This window comes from Pristiophorus japonicus, chromosome 7 (genome assembly GCF_044704955.1).
Source record: "Pristiophorus japonicus isolate sPriJap1 chromosome 7, sPriJap1.hap1, whole genome shotgun sequence".
NCBI classification, from domain to species: Eukaryota; Metazoa; Chordata; class Chondrichthyes; family Pristiophoridae; genus Pristiophorus; species Pristiophorus japonicus.
The window spans coordinates 137,510,922-137,526,835 of record NC_091983.1 but is presented as its reverse complement, the minus strand read 5'-3'; the positions used below and the strand labels follow the sequence as shown (position 1 = coordinate 137,526,835).

General features: G+C 46.7%; 1 protein-coding gene across 1 annotated transcript in view; it reads right to left on the bottom strand.

Moving 5' to 3' along the window:
- The window catches only part of dse (dermatan sulfate epimerase), a 112,818-nt gene extending 98,300 nt beyond the window's left edge, over positions 1-14,518 (bottom strand). The window contains exon 1 of the mRNA XM_070885336.1: positions 14,361-14,518. The gene's annotated coding sequence lies outside the window, so the exon portion shown is untranslated. The remainder of the gene's footprint in view (positions 1-14,360) is intronic.
- Between the last annotated feature and the right edge of the window lie 1,396 nt (positions 14,519-15,914).

Here is a 15,914-nt window from a genome sequence, read left to right as displayed (position 1 = left end):
ACCAATGCATGCCGGCATTTATGCTCCACTCAAGTCTCCTCCCATCCTTCCTCATCCAACTCTCAATTCCCTTCTTCCTCAAATACTTAGCTAGCTTCCCCCTAAATGCATCTATACTATTCACCTCAACTACTCCATGTGGTAGTGAGTTCCACATTCTCACCACTCTCTAGGTAAAGGAGTTTCTTCTGAATTCCCTTTGATTTCTTGATGACTATCTAATATTGATGGCCTTTAGCTTTGCTCTTCACCACAAGTGGAAGCGCTCGTTCTGTGTCTAATCTATCACAACCTTATATAATTTTAGAGACCTCTATCAGACCTCACAACCATCTCTTTCCTGATAGGTATAACCTCGCATTTCTGGTATTATCCTTGTCAAGCTTTTTTGCAACCTTTCCAATGCCAACCAGAACTGAACGCAATACTCCAAATGTGGTCTAACCAAAGTTCGATACAAGTTTGGCATAACTTCTCTACTTTTCAATTCTATCCCTCTAGAAATAAACCCTAGTGCTTGGTTTGCTTTTTTATGGCCTTATTTACCTGCATTGCTACTCTTTAAAGATTTGAGTATTTGTACTCCCAGATCACTTTGCTTCTATTTAGATTCTTATTTTCCAAGTAATATATGACCTCCTTATTTTTCTTAACAAAATACAATACCGCTTATCTGTGTTGAAATTTATTTGGCAATTATATGCCCATTCTGCGGCCCTAAGTTTCGTGCCACAGCGAAAACGGCGCACCTCCGAGCTGGGTGTCTGTTTTTCGCACCGAAAACTGCGCCTAAAAAAAAATCGGATATTCTCGGAGCTCGATGTCTGCTTGGCGCGGCGCGCTCTTCGCAGCAGGGGGCGGAGCCTAACACTCGCGCCGATTTTCTAAGCAGCAGGGGGCGGGTACAATTTAAATTAGCCTTCGTGGTGCCGGCAACCCTGCGCGTGCGCATTGGAGCTTGCGCGCACGCGCAGACTCACACAAACATTGGCACTCGGCCATTTTTAAAAATACTGCAGAAAAAGTGAAGATTTGTCTCTTGGACCCCTGTAAAGGCTTGTAATTTAATTTTTTTTGATATTTCTGTGTGTGAGGGAGGGAGTGCTTTTAGCAGCACTGCTGAATAAATCACCTGCTGAAATCAGTGAGTTCAGCTTTTCACTGCTAAACTTGCAGAACCGGTGCTGCATTGGTACATGCAAATTAAGAACTGTGTGTTTGGAGAAATAAGAGTGCCAATTCAACTTTGCAATGGATCAACGTCCACCAAGAACAAATAATTTCTTGCATGAGGAAGTGGAGATATTAGTCAACGTAATTGAGCAGAGATGGCAGGAGCTAGATGCCAGCAACAGAGGTCGCATAAAAGTGCGACCAAAAGAAATGAAGAAACGCTGGAACCAAGTTGCAGAAGATTACTGCGCAGTGGTGCATACCAGGAGATCTGGAAGTCAGTGTAAAAAGAAATGGCACGACCTTGGTCAAGTAGTTAGTGTAAGTAATATTTCCCATTTTTAATTTAATCGTAATTGTAACCTGGCTATCTGTATGTCCCACCTTGCAGACTGACACACTCTGTAAAAGGTTATATTTTACTCTTTGCAGAAGAAATTGGTCCACAACAAAAGGGAGGCAACTCGGACAGGAGGAGGCGTACCCAATCTGCATCCACTGACACCCTTGGAACAAAGGGTAGCTGCTATGATGAGTTTTAAATGGAGAAAAGCAATCGGTACAGCACAAGCTGGGTCCGCACGCGAGGAAGAGGGTAAGTCCTGAAAATGCATCACGGCCGTTTAAATCAACCTGCTGCCTGGCCTGCTATGTGTGAGAGTACTCATGCCACCCATCCGGCCCCCTCCCTTGCTGTTAAGCATTTGACTGTTCTGATGTATTTTGCAGAACATGATGATGATGATGATGATGATGATGCTGCTGCTGCCAACCCTGAGGATCCTGAGGGTACAGAACAAGAACCAGTACAACCAGCTGCGGACGATCCAGACTGGATGATGGCAGCGATGACTGAAATGTCTGCAGGGGAGAGCTTCCAATTTAATGTTTATGAGCCCCCATCAAGGGGCATCAGAGTTTCAACCCCTAGCATAGGTCTTGGTTGCACCTTCCATGGTTTCGCTTCCGATGTTGCAGGTCCCAGTGGTGCTGCTGGTATAATGCAGCATTCTACAGTCAGTGCACTACCGTCCCAGCCTGCGCCTCCCTCTTGCATAGGTTCTGGTTCTGCCTACTATGGTTTTGATTCCAACGCTTCGGGTCCCAGTGTTGCTGCTGATATCATGGAGCAGTTTACACCCATTCGTCCAACATCCCAGCCCACGGCTCGCACTCGAGTGCTGTCGTCTGGAACACCGAGCGTCCTACCGTTCCAGCCCGAGCCTCTCCCTCTAGTTCTGCCGTCTGCAACAGAGCGTCCCACCATTCCAGCCCAAGCCTCTCCCTCTAGTTCTGTCGTCTGCAACAGAGCGTCCCACCATTCCAGCCCGAGCCTCTCCCTCTAGTTCTGCCGTCTGCAACACAGAGCATCCCACCATTCCAGCCCGAGCCTCTCCCTCCAGTTCAGCCATCTGGAACACAGAGCGTCCCACAGTCCCAGCCCGCGCCTCCCTGTGTAGTGGTGCCGCTTGCAACACCAAGCATCCCACCGTCCGTGCCCGCGCCTCCCAGTGTAGTGGTGCCACAAGGCAGACCCAGGCAGAGGAGAAGGAGATTGGAGACACGCTCTCCTGAGATGCAGCGTGCAACAGATGCGGCTCAGGTTGTGGCATTGGGTATGGAGACCAATGAGCTTACCCGATCACTCATCGGTGGCGTCAATGCAGTAGGTGAAGAGTTGACGGTCCTGACGGGAGAAATAGCAGTAATGACCCGGGAACTTAGGGAGGGAATGTCCGAGGGAGTGCAATCGACGGCACAGGCCATCAGGGAGGGCATGCAAATTACAGCACAGGCCGTCAGGGAGGGCCTGGTTGAGATAGCTGCTGCAATAAGGGCACACAGCCCAGCCAATCAAATGACACCCCCATGAGGAAGTGAACATTCACTGAGATATGGATGAGACATGGTTGCAGCCTTTCTTTGCTGCTTTTGTTCTTGTTCTTGATGTAGCTGTAGTAGCGTTTTTCAAATTGAAATTGTTTTGTAAGTTTTGTAACTTTACAACTTATAAGGGATCTTATGGTTTTTAAGTGATCTTATAGTGTAAATGCTCTCATATTTTTTTGTATCTTATTTAATTTTGCACCTAAAAAGTGATCCTGAAGTTTAAGTGTTCTTCAGAGTGTAAGATTTTTCACAATGAAACTGTTTTGTAAGTTTTGTAACTTTACAACTTATAAGGGATCTTATGGTTTTTAAGTGATCTTATAGTGTAAATGCTCTCACATTCTGTAAATTATTTAATTTTGCATCTAAAAAGTGATCTTGAAGTGTAAGTGATCTTAGAGTGTAAAATTTTTCACATAGAAAGTCTTTTGTAACTTTTGTAACTTTACAAGTTTATAAGTGATCTTAAAGTTTTTAAGTGATCTTCAAGAGTCATATTAAAAAGTATAGTTTGATACAACAAATATTTTATTAGAGTGACGTTAACTTTTCAATAAAATATTTTTTCATTAAAACTGTTTCATGTTCCATTAACACAACACAACGTAGGAACAACTGCAAAGAATAAACATGTCCATATGCAAAAATGATCGCCGAGCCCTCAGGCATCAGTAGTTGAAGCGTTCACGGATGAGCTGCTGGTGCAAGTCTCGAGCAATCGTTAAAGGGGCACGATGGACGGCCTTCCTCCGACCTCGTGCTCCGGCATCAGGCACTTGCATGCTTTCCTGATTGTCGTTATCATCCACATCCTGGTCTTCCGTAATACTATCATCATGCACTGGACCCTCATGTCGGTCTTCGGGTTCCACTACCAGCTCCTGCTGCCTCATGATGACTAAGTTATGAAGCATGCAGCACACAACAGTGAAGTGACCGACAATCTGAGGAGAGTATTGCAACTGTCCTCCGGAATGGTCCAGGCATCGGAATCGCTGTTTCAATATGCCAACGGTCCTCTCAATGATGCTGCGCGTCGCAATGTGCGCCATGTTGTATTGACGGTCAGCTTCCGTCCATGTCACGCGTATGGGCATCATGAGCCAGGTGGTCAGGCCGTACCCTTTGTCTCCCAGTAACCAGCTCTGCCCTTCTAGCTGCTGCTCAAACATGTCAGATAGAACGCTGTCGCGTAGGATGAACGCATCGTGGGTGCTGCCAGGGTATCTCACATCGACTGACATGATGCGCTGCTTGTCACACATGAGCTGCACATTGATAGAGTGGAAACCTTTCCTATTTCGGTACTGCTCAGATTCCTCCACGGGTGCTCGCAAGGCTATGTGGGTACAATCAATGCAGCCCCGTACCTTTGGGAAGCCGGCAATCCTGAAGAAGCCCACAGTCCTCTCATGGATCGCTTGTGCGGTCATTGGGAAATTGATGAAGTCATTCCTTCGCGCATAAAGTGCAGTCGTGACCTGGTAAACGCAGGCATGTATTGCACGTTGAGAGATGGCACACACATCTCCAGTTGTAGCCTGAAACGATCCCGAGGCATAGAAAGAAAGTGCAGCTGTTACCTTCACTTCAACAGACAAGGCAGTTGTCCTTCTGCTTCTGGGCTGCAAATCTGCTCTCACCATATCACGGATCTCAGTGACAACTTCTCTGCGAAAACGCAGCCTTTTCACACAATCAGCCTCGCTCATGTCCAGGTACGAGCGCCTGGTTCGATATTGTCGACGTGGGTAAGGTCTCCTGCCCATCAACCTACGGGCTACGACATTCCTGGTGCAGTGAGCTCTAATCAATTCTCTCCTATGCAGTGAATTGATGGCAAACCATTGCATAATTCGTGGTGTTGACAATGCAGCACCCATTCTGCAAATTTAAATATAAAACTGTCTATGTGGCTGCCTCTCCCTGTCCAAATGGCCTCAGTCCCTCTCACAGCTCGAAGGCTGCTGCTGTATCTTTGGCTGCCGGCCAGCCACTGACGCCGCCCCTAAAGCATGGCCGAATGGCCTCAAGAACATTAATGAGCTGCATGTGTCCTGTGTTGATTCTTCGGCTGCCGGCCAACCACTGACGCCGCTGCTTTCTCATGGCCGAATGGCCTCACATCAGTCCGCTGATTCTTCGGCTGCCGGCCAGCCACTGACGCCGCTGATATCTCATGGCCGAATAGCCTCGGGTCCGCCCGGTGCTGCTTCTTCGCAGCCAGCCACGAAGAGAATGAAGGCCTGCCTCAAGCACTGCAGCTCAGCTCGAAGGCTGCTTGCTGCCGCTGCCGTCGAGACACTGACGCCACACCCCTGCCTGAAAGGCCTGCCTGAAGCACTTTCACACAGGTAGGAACATGGTTTATTTAATCTTTTCTTTGCTTATAAATTTTTATTCAGGTTGGATTTATTTGTATAATATTTGTATAAGTATAACTAAGGATTGATTGTAGAATTTAATGACTTCCCTTCCCCCCTCTCCCCCCCCCCACCTCGTTCCCTACGCCTAATTTGTAACCTGCGCCTGATTTTCTAAAGTGCAGACAAGGTTTTTTCGAGCGTACAAAAATCTTCACTTACTCCATTCTAAGTTAGTTTGGAGTAAGTTTTCACTCACGAAACTTTGAAATCAGGCGTAAGTGGCCGGACACGCCCCCTTTTGAAAAAAAAATTCTGTTCCAAAGTGAAACTGTTCCACCTGACTAGAACTGGAGGAAACTAAATGTGGAGAATTCCGATTTCTAAGATACTCCGTTCTACACCAGTTGCTCCTAAAAATCAGGAGCAAATCATGTGGAAACTTGGGGCCTACAAGTTTATTAATGTCTTCTTGTAATTTGTTGAAGTCCTCAGTATTGACTACCCACCCATCCATCACTATGATGTCATCTGCAAATGTAGAAATTGTGATTTTGATTCAAAAAAATCGTTAATATAAATTTGTGAACAAAGGTGGTTGAGGACTCATCCTTGTGGAACCCACTTTCTATCTTCTGCCACTCTGAATAGCTACCCTTTAACCCTCCTCTCTGCTTTCTGTCTTGTATCCAGCTAGCTATCCATTCTGTCCCTGACTCCACATGCTCTGACTTTATTGATTAGTCTTTTATGTGGCACTTTATTGAAGGCCTTTTGGAAATCTAGATAAATTGTATAGACTGCATTACCCTCATCTAATCTCCATGTTATTTCTTCAAATAATTCAATGAGATTAATCAAGCAAGACTTTTCTTTTTAAATCCATGCTGACCATTCATTATTATATTTGTGTTTCTAGATGTTTTACTATTTTCTCCTTTAGTAGGGATTCCATTATTCTTCCTACCATCGATGTTAAGCTGACTAGTCGATAGTTCCCTGGTCGTGTTCCATCTCTCTTCTTAAATATAGTTATAACGTCAGCCATCCGCCACTCCTCTGGCACGACACCTTTTTCTAACGAATTATTAAACATGTGCAATAGTGCCTCTGCTATCTCTTCCCTAGACTCTTTTTAAATGCTTTTTATGGTTGTAGGAGTAGGGGAGGTGGGGGAAGGCAGCCAGGGGTAAGGGCTTGGAACAATTTGTAAATGAGGAGGTGGATTTTAAATGTAATTCTTTCTTTCTTTCTCCATCAGAAAATGGGTTCATACATTGAGTTAGAGAATTTTTACATAGGATATACAGCACAGAAACAGGCCATTCGGTCCAACCAGTCCATGCCAGCATTTATGCTCCACTCGAGCCTCCTCCCGTCTTTCCTCATCCAACTCTATCAGCGTAACACTCTATTCCCTTCTCCCTCATATGCTTATCCAGCCTTCCCTTAAATGAATCTACACTATTCGCTTCAACCTGTGGTAGTGAGTTCCATATTCTCAGGTTTGTAATAAAACCTGGGAGGAAAGAATTGTGGCATTGCACATTTTTTAGCACACCCTCCTGAAATGTAATTCCTATTCATGTCTCTACATGTTGAATTAACAAAAATCCTCAGAGCAAAGTGATCAACCGTCATCTGCAGCAAAAACATTTATATCTTTATCATATGCCTACATGATGGACAGTTGGAGGCGATGATGGCCCTGTGGCACAGAGCAGCAATGTAAGCATATTCCCAAAGCAAAACTATTACAAAGTATTTCAGTTTGATACAACTTTAAACCTTAGTCCATGAAAAGATCTATGTTGCAGTTTATAACACACACTGACATTGCCATCGGCGCTCTTCAGTTTACTTTCTAGGTTACATAACCTAAAAGTTACAATTACTATAATGATGCTGCCATTGGTGCAGTGTTCTGTTCTTACAAATTATTGTTCACATGTAATCATTGTCAATTGTAGCTTATGCTGAGAAAGTGGACAAAGCACTATATGTTTGTAGAGGTGAAAGTCTGAGCACAAAAAGAGGGCGTGTCCTGCTCAAAACAAGATAGCTAACTGCCTTGGAGGTCTCACTCTATTAACTCAAAATCTACAATAATGCTTTTCCAACACACCGGAAAATATAATATAACTTTTTTTAACATTACATCAAATCTCATGTGTTAAATCTCGCTTAATGTATTTCAAAAAGAGAAGTTCTAAAAAGAGAAGTCTCTATTCTGATTTTCTCATCCTACACAAACTTCAATCCACTACTATAGCAATACCCAATCTTCCCAATGTTGAGTTGGAGAAAATTAGCACTTATCCAAGAGATGTCATCAGATAAGCATTTCGATAGCAAGAGGCAGTGGACGGATTATGAAAGCTGGTGGGTCAGCATGTATGTGGAAACTGAGCCCATGTCTGCAGATGGTGTCATCACTAGGCAGTTTGTAGATAAGAGGAGGGGCCAAGAATGGATCCTTGGTGGATTCCGTATGTGACAGTGTGGAGCTGGGAAGAGATGCTGTTGCTTGAGAATACTCTGGCTATGATCAGATAGGTAAGAGTAGAACCAAGTGAGGACAGGTCCACTGAGCTGGGTAATAGACGAGAGGTGGTGAAGGACGATGGTGTGATTGACCATTTAAAAGAAGGCAGAAAGGTCAAGTAGGATGAGGAGGGATAATGTACCATGGTACAGTCACAGAGAATTCTGTTTATGACTTTGGTTAGCATCATTTCAGTGTTGTGGGAGGGAAGGAAACCTGATTAAGAGGATTCAAGCAGGGAGTTTCGGGAGAGATAGGCATGGATTTGCAATGCAACGACGTGTTCAAGGACCTTGGAGAAAAAAAGGGAAGTTGGGGATGGGACGATAGTTGGTGAGGACAGCGAGAGAAACCATTTCATAACAGTCGATCTCTGCTGGGAACAGAAGTGATAGTTGCTGTCAGGCCTTAGTGAACTAGTTTTTTTAAAGCAGTGTATCCTCTGATTCGCCAAAAGGAATAGCACACGAAAACTATCTCTCTTTCTAAAATTGTTCACAGAAGGTGAAAATTAAAAATCAGCATGTACAGTACAACAGAGACAGCGAGAGAGATTGACTAATTAATGTTGTAACACATATAATTAATGAAAAATCTCATACATCTAGGATAATGTGAATAAGGATGGTGATACTGCCAGAAACTGAACATAAATCATAAGTGCAATGATTACTTCATAAGTCGAGAATTTATTATTCTCAGATGTACATGACCATACACTTTTAAAAGTTGTTTTTCTTGCTTCTCCTTTTGTGAGTTTTCTCCCCTTCATCTCTCCTGAAAATGCTATTCTCCTTCCTGGGATATGTTTCCAAGGGGAATCCCGCTCAAATTTAAAACGCATCCTCGAAAGATTACACGAGTTAAATTTAAATAGTCGTGTGTTTTTTTTTAAATTAGCTATATTTCCATGGGTCTTTTTCTGAAAATGAACTATAGCGCCACTGATATCAAGCACTGTACTCAAACTGACTCCAGTACAAATTGCTTTGGGTACCACCGTGTTAAGAAACAGATTCTGCAAGATCTAATCTACAATGCTGAAACCCTCAACATTCCCTGGCATGCATATATGTAGGGCACACAACATTGGAGCAGCAGCTGATGATGTCACCACAGCAACAGCCTCTCTTAAAGTGGTAGCCTCAGCATCTTTTTCAAAATGGAACATTTACAAAGAACTATGGGGGGAATTTTAACCTAAAAAAAACGGGTCGGTTGGAGGCATGGGGCAGTTAAAATGTTAAAAATCGGAATCCCGACTGGAACCCGCCTTCGACCTGACCACTTCCAGTTTTAACGGAAGTGGGACGGGAGGCGGGACAGGGGCAGACAGCCAAGCTGTCGCCAGGAGGTGGCCTACCTATTTAAATATTATAATAATGCTGGAAGCCTCTTCGTTTACCTCCATTTGTCATTTAATTGTAACTGGTCGGGTTTTGTACACCTCGTAAAACTCGCCAACTATAGTATATAGTATTAGGTAGGCCATCATATCGAGGATGACTCACTTCCACACCAAAAAGGGATGAGTTCACAGATCTTTCAATGAGGGACCTGACATTCCAAGTCCCGAACTACATAATGAAGGGTGGAAGATCCTGTGCGTGGATTCTTTTAACATGGTGTGGCCGTTGCACACCAGCCACCACACGGGCTTGACAGAGCAAGGTCTTGGTCCAGTGGCAAGGGTTAACCAAGACGACTGGAGACCAAGCTCTGCTGCATGGACCTAGTGCACACACATACTCCTACTGTCCATAGATCGCAGTGTGGGCTGGCCCGTGCTGCCCCTGGACCCCAAGGGAGGACTGTTGGACTCAGGAGGTTAGTGCCTTTTATACCCACCTTCTGGATCCAGCGTCCCTGACTAACTCACCACTCGAAACCAACCCTCAGGCCTCCGATTCCCCCCCCACCCTTGGCCTCTGATGCCTCCACAAGGCCTGCCCGCTCCGCCCACCCTAGGTCTCCGATTCTAACCCTTCCAGTCCTCCAAATGCTGCTCCTTCAGCCCCTGATCCTCTTCCGAACCCACCCACCACCATCTTCCTCTGGCCTCTGACTCTCTTCAACCCCCCGCCCCCCGATCTTCTCCCAACCCCTGATCCACTTCAGACCCCCCCCACCATCCCCCTCTCTTCTCCTGGCCACAATCCACTTCGGACCCACCCCGATCTTCTCCTGTGCTCCAACTCTCGATCTTCTCCTGACACACCCACCCGTCACCCACGTGATCCCTCCCTCCCTCCTCTCTGTGGCCTAGTACAGCAGGCCTGCCCACCCAGAGTCACCCAGCCTCTCAATCTGGCTGGCTGCAGGTCCAAAACAGAGGATTCCCAATCAAACCCAGCTCTGCCGTTCAACTTGGCAGGATCTGCGGGAAACCCATTCTCCCGGGTTTCCTGACCGCTTTGGAGACCCCCGCACCCCAACCCACCTTCTCCATTAAAATTCAGCCCTATGATTTATTTTAACATTCTTTTGGCTTTCTTGCAACTTATCTCTACAAAATGTTTGATTATTTTTGCCTTAACTGAGTGTTGAAAACTTGCTTAAAATTGATGATAGGAGGGAGATAAATTAATCCTCAGACTGCAGCAGATCTTTGGAAATGGCTGTATACCTGGACCAGCTATTTTTTAATAAAATATTATTAGCTCACACCCCCATAATGCTAAATCAAACACTAATATCATAGTAATAAAAATACTCAACTCTCAGGAATCAGGATTTTTTCTGTCCTATCTAATCTAACTCCGTATTTCTATTTTAACTGTTCCTTTCACTATAAAACACTTTCTTCCCTGTTCCCTTTTTTCTTTTGGCTCCCATCAATCCTTTTGGAGGCGAGATAAACTTCCAAAAATTGGACGAATCTAATTACTGTTTTACATAGCCTGTCAAACAACAAGCAATGCATGATTTTTAAATTAATGTTTGTTACCAGAACCCTTAAAAATATCAAGAAAAGACTTTATCCAGTAGATAATTCAAAGAATGTAAACACTATTTTGCCATTATATGTGCTAACTACTATGTGCAATTTCCAACAGATCTCTATTAAGTAGATTAACCACAGTTCTGTTTTCCTAGAATTTCTACATTTCTTGGAATACACTGGTTTGTTTTTATTTATTTTCGGAGTGGTATTTTTGTAATTATTCATTCTTTGCACTTGCGCTGGAACACACCTAACTCAGCCAGTCCAGATTTTCTCCATCCTGTCTCCGAATCAGTTAGAATGCTACCTGGGAAACATGCTCAAGCTTTAGAAGTGCTATTTCATGTTAGTTTTTCGTAAGTTTCATATATTGTTAATATTATAGCTATAGCATTAGTGATTCTTTCTCCAAAATGAACTGAAGCTTACCATAATTTTAAACTGTACAGGTCTTCAACTGGGGATGGGAGGGATGCATCCAAGGTCATCATATTCCTACCCATCATAATTTCATGATTGTTCTGTAATGTTCCTCAATCCATGCCCATCTTTCCCGCAACTGCATGCTTGAATTCCTCGAATCAGGTTTCCACCCCTACCACAGCATTAAAATGGCCCTTAACGTCTTTCAGATGAGACGTTAAACCTCTCAGATAGATGTAAAAGATCCCAAGGCACTATTCTGGAGAAGAACAGGGGAGTTATCCCCGATGTCCTGCCCAATATTTATCCCTCAATCAACATACAAAAACAGATTATCTGGTCATTATCATATTGCTGCTGGTGGGACCTTGCTGTGCGCAAGATGGCTGCTGTGTTTTCCACATTACAACAGTGACTACACTTCAAAATTACTTCATTGGCTGTAAAGCGCTTTGAGACATCTGGTAGTTGTGAAAGACACTATATAAATGCAAGTCTTTCTTTCTTATCAAAGTCACAAATGACATCCTATGTGACTGTGATTGTGGTAAATTATCCCTCCGCGTCCTTCTTGACATGATTGGTCACTCCATCCTCCGCCAACATCTCTCCTCCGTCATCCAGCTAGGTGGGACTGCCCTCACCTGTTTCCATTCTTATCTATCCAGTCGCAGCCACAGAATCACCTGCAATGGCTTCTTTTCCCACTCCTGTATCATTACATCTGGAGTCCCCTACTGATCTATCCTTGGCCCCCTCCTATTTCTCATGTATATGTTGCCCCTTGGCGGACATCATCCGAAAACACAAGTTCCAGATATACACTGCTGACACCATCTCTACCTCATCATCACCTCTCTTGACCTATCCATTGCCTCTGATTTGTCACGCTGCTTGTCCAACCTGAGCGGAAATTTCCTCCAACTAAATATTGCAAAGACCAAAGCCATTGTTTTCGGTCCCCTCCACAAATCCCATTCCCTAGCCAACGATTCCAACACCCTCCCTGGCTCCTGTTCACAACCTCTACATTCTATATGATCCTGAGATGAGCTTCAGACCCCATATCCACTCCATCAACTAGACCACCTACTTCCATCTCCGTAACATCACCCATCTCCACCACTGCCTCAGCCCTTCTGCTGCTGAAACCCTCATCCATGCCTTGGTTACTTCTGGGGATGGGAAGGACTCAACTATTCCAATGCTCTCCTGGCCAGCCTTCCAGCATGCACGCTCTGTAAACTTAGGCTCATCCAAACTTCTGCTGTCTGTATCCTAATTTTCAGTTCCGTTCACCCATGATCCTTGTACTTGCTGACCTACATTGACTCCTGTCGAGCAGCACCTTGATTTTAAAATTCTCATCCTTATTTTTAAATCCCTCTATGGCCACGCCCCTCTGTAACCACCTCCAGCCCGAAACCTTCTGAGATCTCTGCATTCCTGCAGTTATCTTTTGCGCATATCCGATTTTCGTCTCTCCACCGTTGCTGGCCGTGCCTTCAGCTGCCTCAGCCCCAAGCTCTGGAATTCCCTCCCTAAACCTCTCCGCCTCCCTCTCTTTCTTTAAGACACTCCTTTAAAAACGACCTCCTTGGCCAAGCTTTGATCACCTAGCCTAATATCTCTATGTGGCTCAGTGTCAAATTTTATTTGATAATGCTCTTGTGAAATGCTTTGGGATGTTTTACTATGTTAAAGGTGCTTCATAAATGCTTGATATAGCACATTAATTCCATTGTTGTATACAGATAAAAACAGTTTCTGCAATAATACCTCTATTTCTCTTTGGATATCTGACAGTCTTCTGGTAGTTAGGACAAAGGAGACCCTGGGAGTGGATTAATAATTGCAAATCAAGATTGCCACTTTAAGCATTAAAGCATAGTAGTGTATGTGCATCGTTTTGGTCTTATTCAGTATGGCTTGCCAGAAAATTGTGACATGCTTTAGTCCTACACAACCCTCATGATTACATAGGAGCAAGTACAAATAAACACAATGGGCCAAGTGGCTTCCTTGTGTAATGTAAGCTTCTATAGCTCTATGTGTATGTTGTACAGTTGGAGAACGATGTCCTAAATAAGAAGTTGATACTACCATACATTTTCACTTCCATTATTTCTACAGTAGAATTTTCAACTCCAGAATAATACCACTTCTTGGAGGGAGAGAGTAATTAAAGGGTACATAAAAAAAGTTTCACCAAAGTCTAAAAACTGAGCACTTTTGGCAGTTTATAGTAACTCCATCCAAAAAGAAAACAAATGAGATCTGATTTGTTTGCGGCTCCAAGTTTGCACGAAAGCGCACCAGATCCCCACGACTCAGCGCCTGTTTGGCGCGGGGTGTCCCGTAAAGCACTGGCACCGAGTAGAAAACACGGGGCACAAACCTGCCACCTTCGGGCTGCTGCTCTCCGAGCGACCATGACGGCGGTCCCGGGGGTCCCACCACATGATCCATACCGCGCAGTGTTAGTTCCTTGTACCGTCGAGTTAAAAATCAGACCCCGGCGCACAGGACTAGACCGTCCTATGGCCGTGTCTCCCTGCACAACCACCGGCCGGGCTGGGCTTAAATGGCTCAAGTAGTCGGGGCGAAGACTCCGCAAACGAGCAACGGGATCGGTGACAGCAGCAAGCCGTCCGTCCGTATCTCCTCGCAATGCCGCTCCGCGCCCCGGTTACTTAATCCCCGGGGGCTTGTACACACAGGCTGGGTTGAGCCGATTCCCTTTAAACCCCATTTAACCCGTAGTGTGCCACGAGTGCGGATTGGAAGAGTTGCAGCCAGGTTGGCGCAGCCCCGGGCACTGGGCTGGGCTCGAGCCGCCGCGACCCGCGAGCTTTTCCCGGGACACGGTTCTATCGCTGGCTCGCGCCCTCCCTCCCTGCCGCTCGGTCCCTTCCCATTTCACACACACTTGCATTGGAAACCAACTTTTCAAAAAATACAGGAGAACGTGCACGCAATTCCCAGTCCGCTGGGTTTCATTCGCTCTCGAAATTCTTGTTACCTTTAATTTTCCGCCCTGGATCCCGATGGAGATGCGAGCTGATGCTGTACGTTTTCGCTCCCGGGATTGGGATCCGGGGGTGAGGCAAAAGGCACCGGTCGCTGCTATTCCCAAAGTCGGTGCATTTTCAGCTGATGGTGAAAGCGGCAACTCGCCGAGAGCTCTCAGTGAAAAAGTGAGGGGAGAGGAGGAGGGGAAGGACAACGTCACTAGCAAGAGATTAGTGTCTGAGAGGAGGTGGGAGGGAAGGAGTGAGGGAGATAAGGGAGGGGGAATGAGGAGGGAAGGAGGGAGGGGGAATGAGGAGGGAGGGGGAGAGGGAATGAGGAGGGAAAGGGAATGAGGAGGGGGAGGGAATGAGGAGGGAGGGGGAGGGAGGGAATGAGGAGGGAAAGGGAATGAGGAGGGAGAGGAAATGAGGGAGGGGAGAGGAAATGAGGGAGGGGGAGAGGGAATGAGGAGGGAGGGGAGAGGGAATGAGTAGGGAGGGGGAGAGGGAATGAGGGAGGGAGGGAGAGGGAATGAGGAGGGAGGGAGAGGGAATGAGGAGGGAGGGAGGGGGGAATGAGGAGGGAGGGAGGTGGGGGTAATGAGGAGGGAGGGAGGTGGGGGGAATGAGGAGGGAGGGAGGGAGGGAGGGGGGAATGAGGAGGGAGGGAGGGGGGAATGAGGAGGGAGGGGGAGAGGGAATGAGGAGGGAGAGGGAATGAGGAGGGAGAGGGAATGAGGGAGGGGGAGAGGGAATGAGGAGGGAGGGAGGGAGAGGGAATGAGGAGGGAGGGAGGGGGGAATGAGGAGGGAGGGGGAGAGGGAATGAGGAGGGAGAGGGAATGAGGAGGGAGAGGGAATGAGGGAGGGGGAGAGGGAATGAGGAGGGAGGGAGGGAGAGGGAATGAGGAGGGAGGGAGGGGGGAATGAGGAGGGAGGGAGGGAGGAGAGAGGGAGGGAGGGGGGAATGAGGAGGGAGGGAGGGGGGAAATGAGGAGGGGAGGGGGAATGAGGAGGGAGGGAGGGAGGGGAATGAGGAGGGAGGGAGGGAGGGGAATGAGGAGGGAGGGAGGGGGGAATGAGGGGGGAGGGGGGAATGAGGGGGAATGAGGAGGGAGGAGGAGGAGAGAGGAATGAGGAGGGGAGATGAGGAGGGAGGGGCAATGAGGAGGGGGTAATGAGTAGGAAGGGGAGGGAGGAGGAGGGGGGAAGGGGAGGGCAGTATGGGGAAGGAAGAGGGAGGGGAGGTGGAAGGAGGAGGGATGGACGGAGGAGGGAAGAGAAGAGATGGAGGGCAGGGAGGGAGGAGGGAAGGGGGGTGAGTAGTGAGAGGAGGGTTGAGGATAGGAGTGAGAGGAATGGGGTGAGGATAGGAGGGGGTGAGGATGGGGAGGGGCGAGGATGGGAGGAGGGGGTGTGGATAGGAGGGAGGGGTAGTGAGAGGAGGGGGTGAAGATGGGAGGGGAGGGGAGGGGAGTGAGAGAAGGGGGTGAGGAGGGGGCGAGGAAATCCAGGGAGGTTGCGACCAGCGTAATGATCGTCAAACTTCTCTGCAATGTAACCACA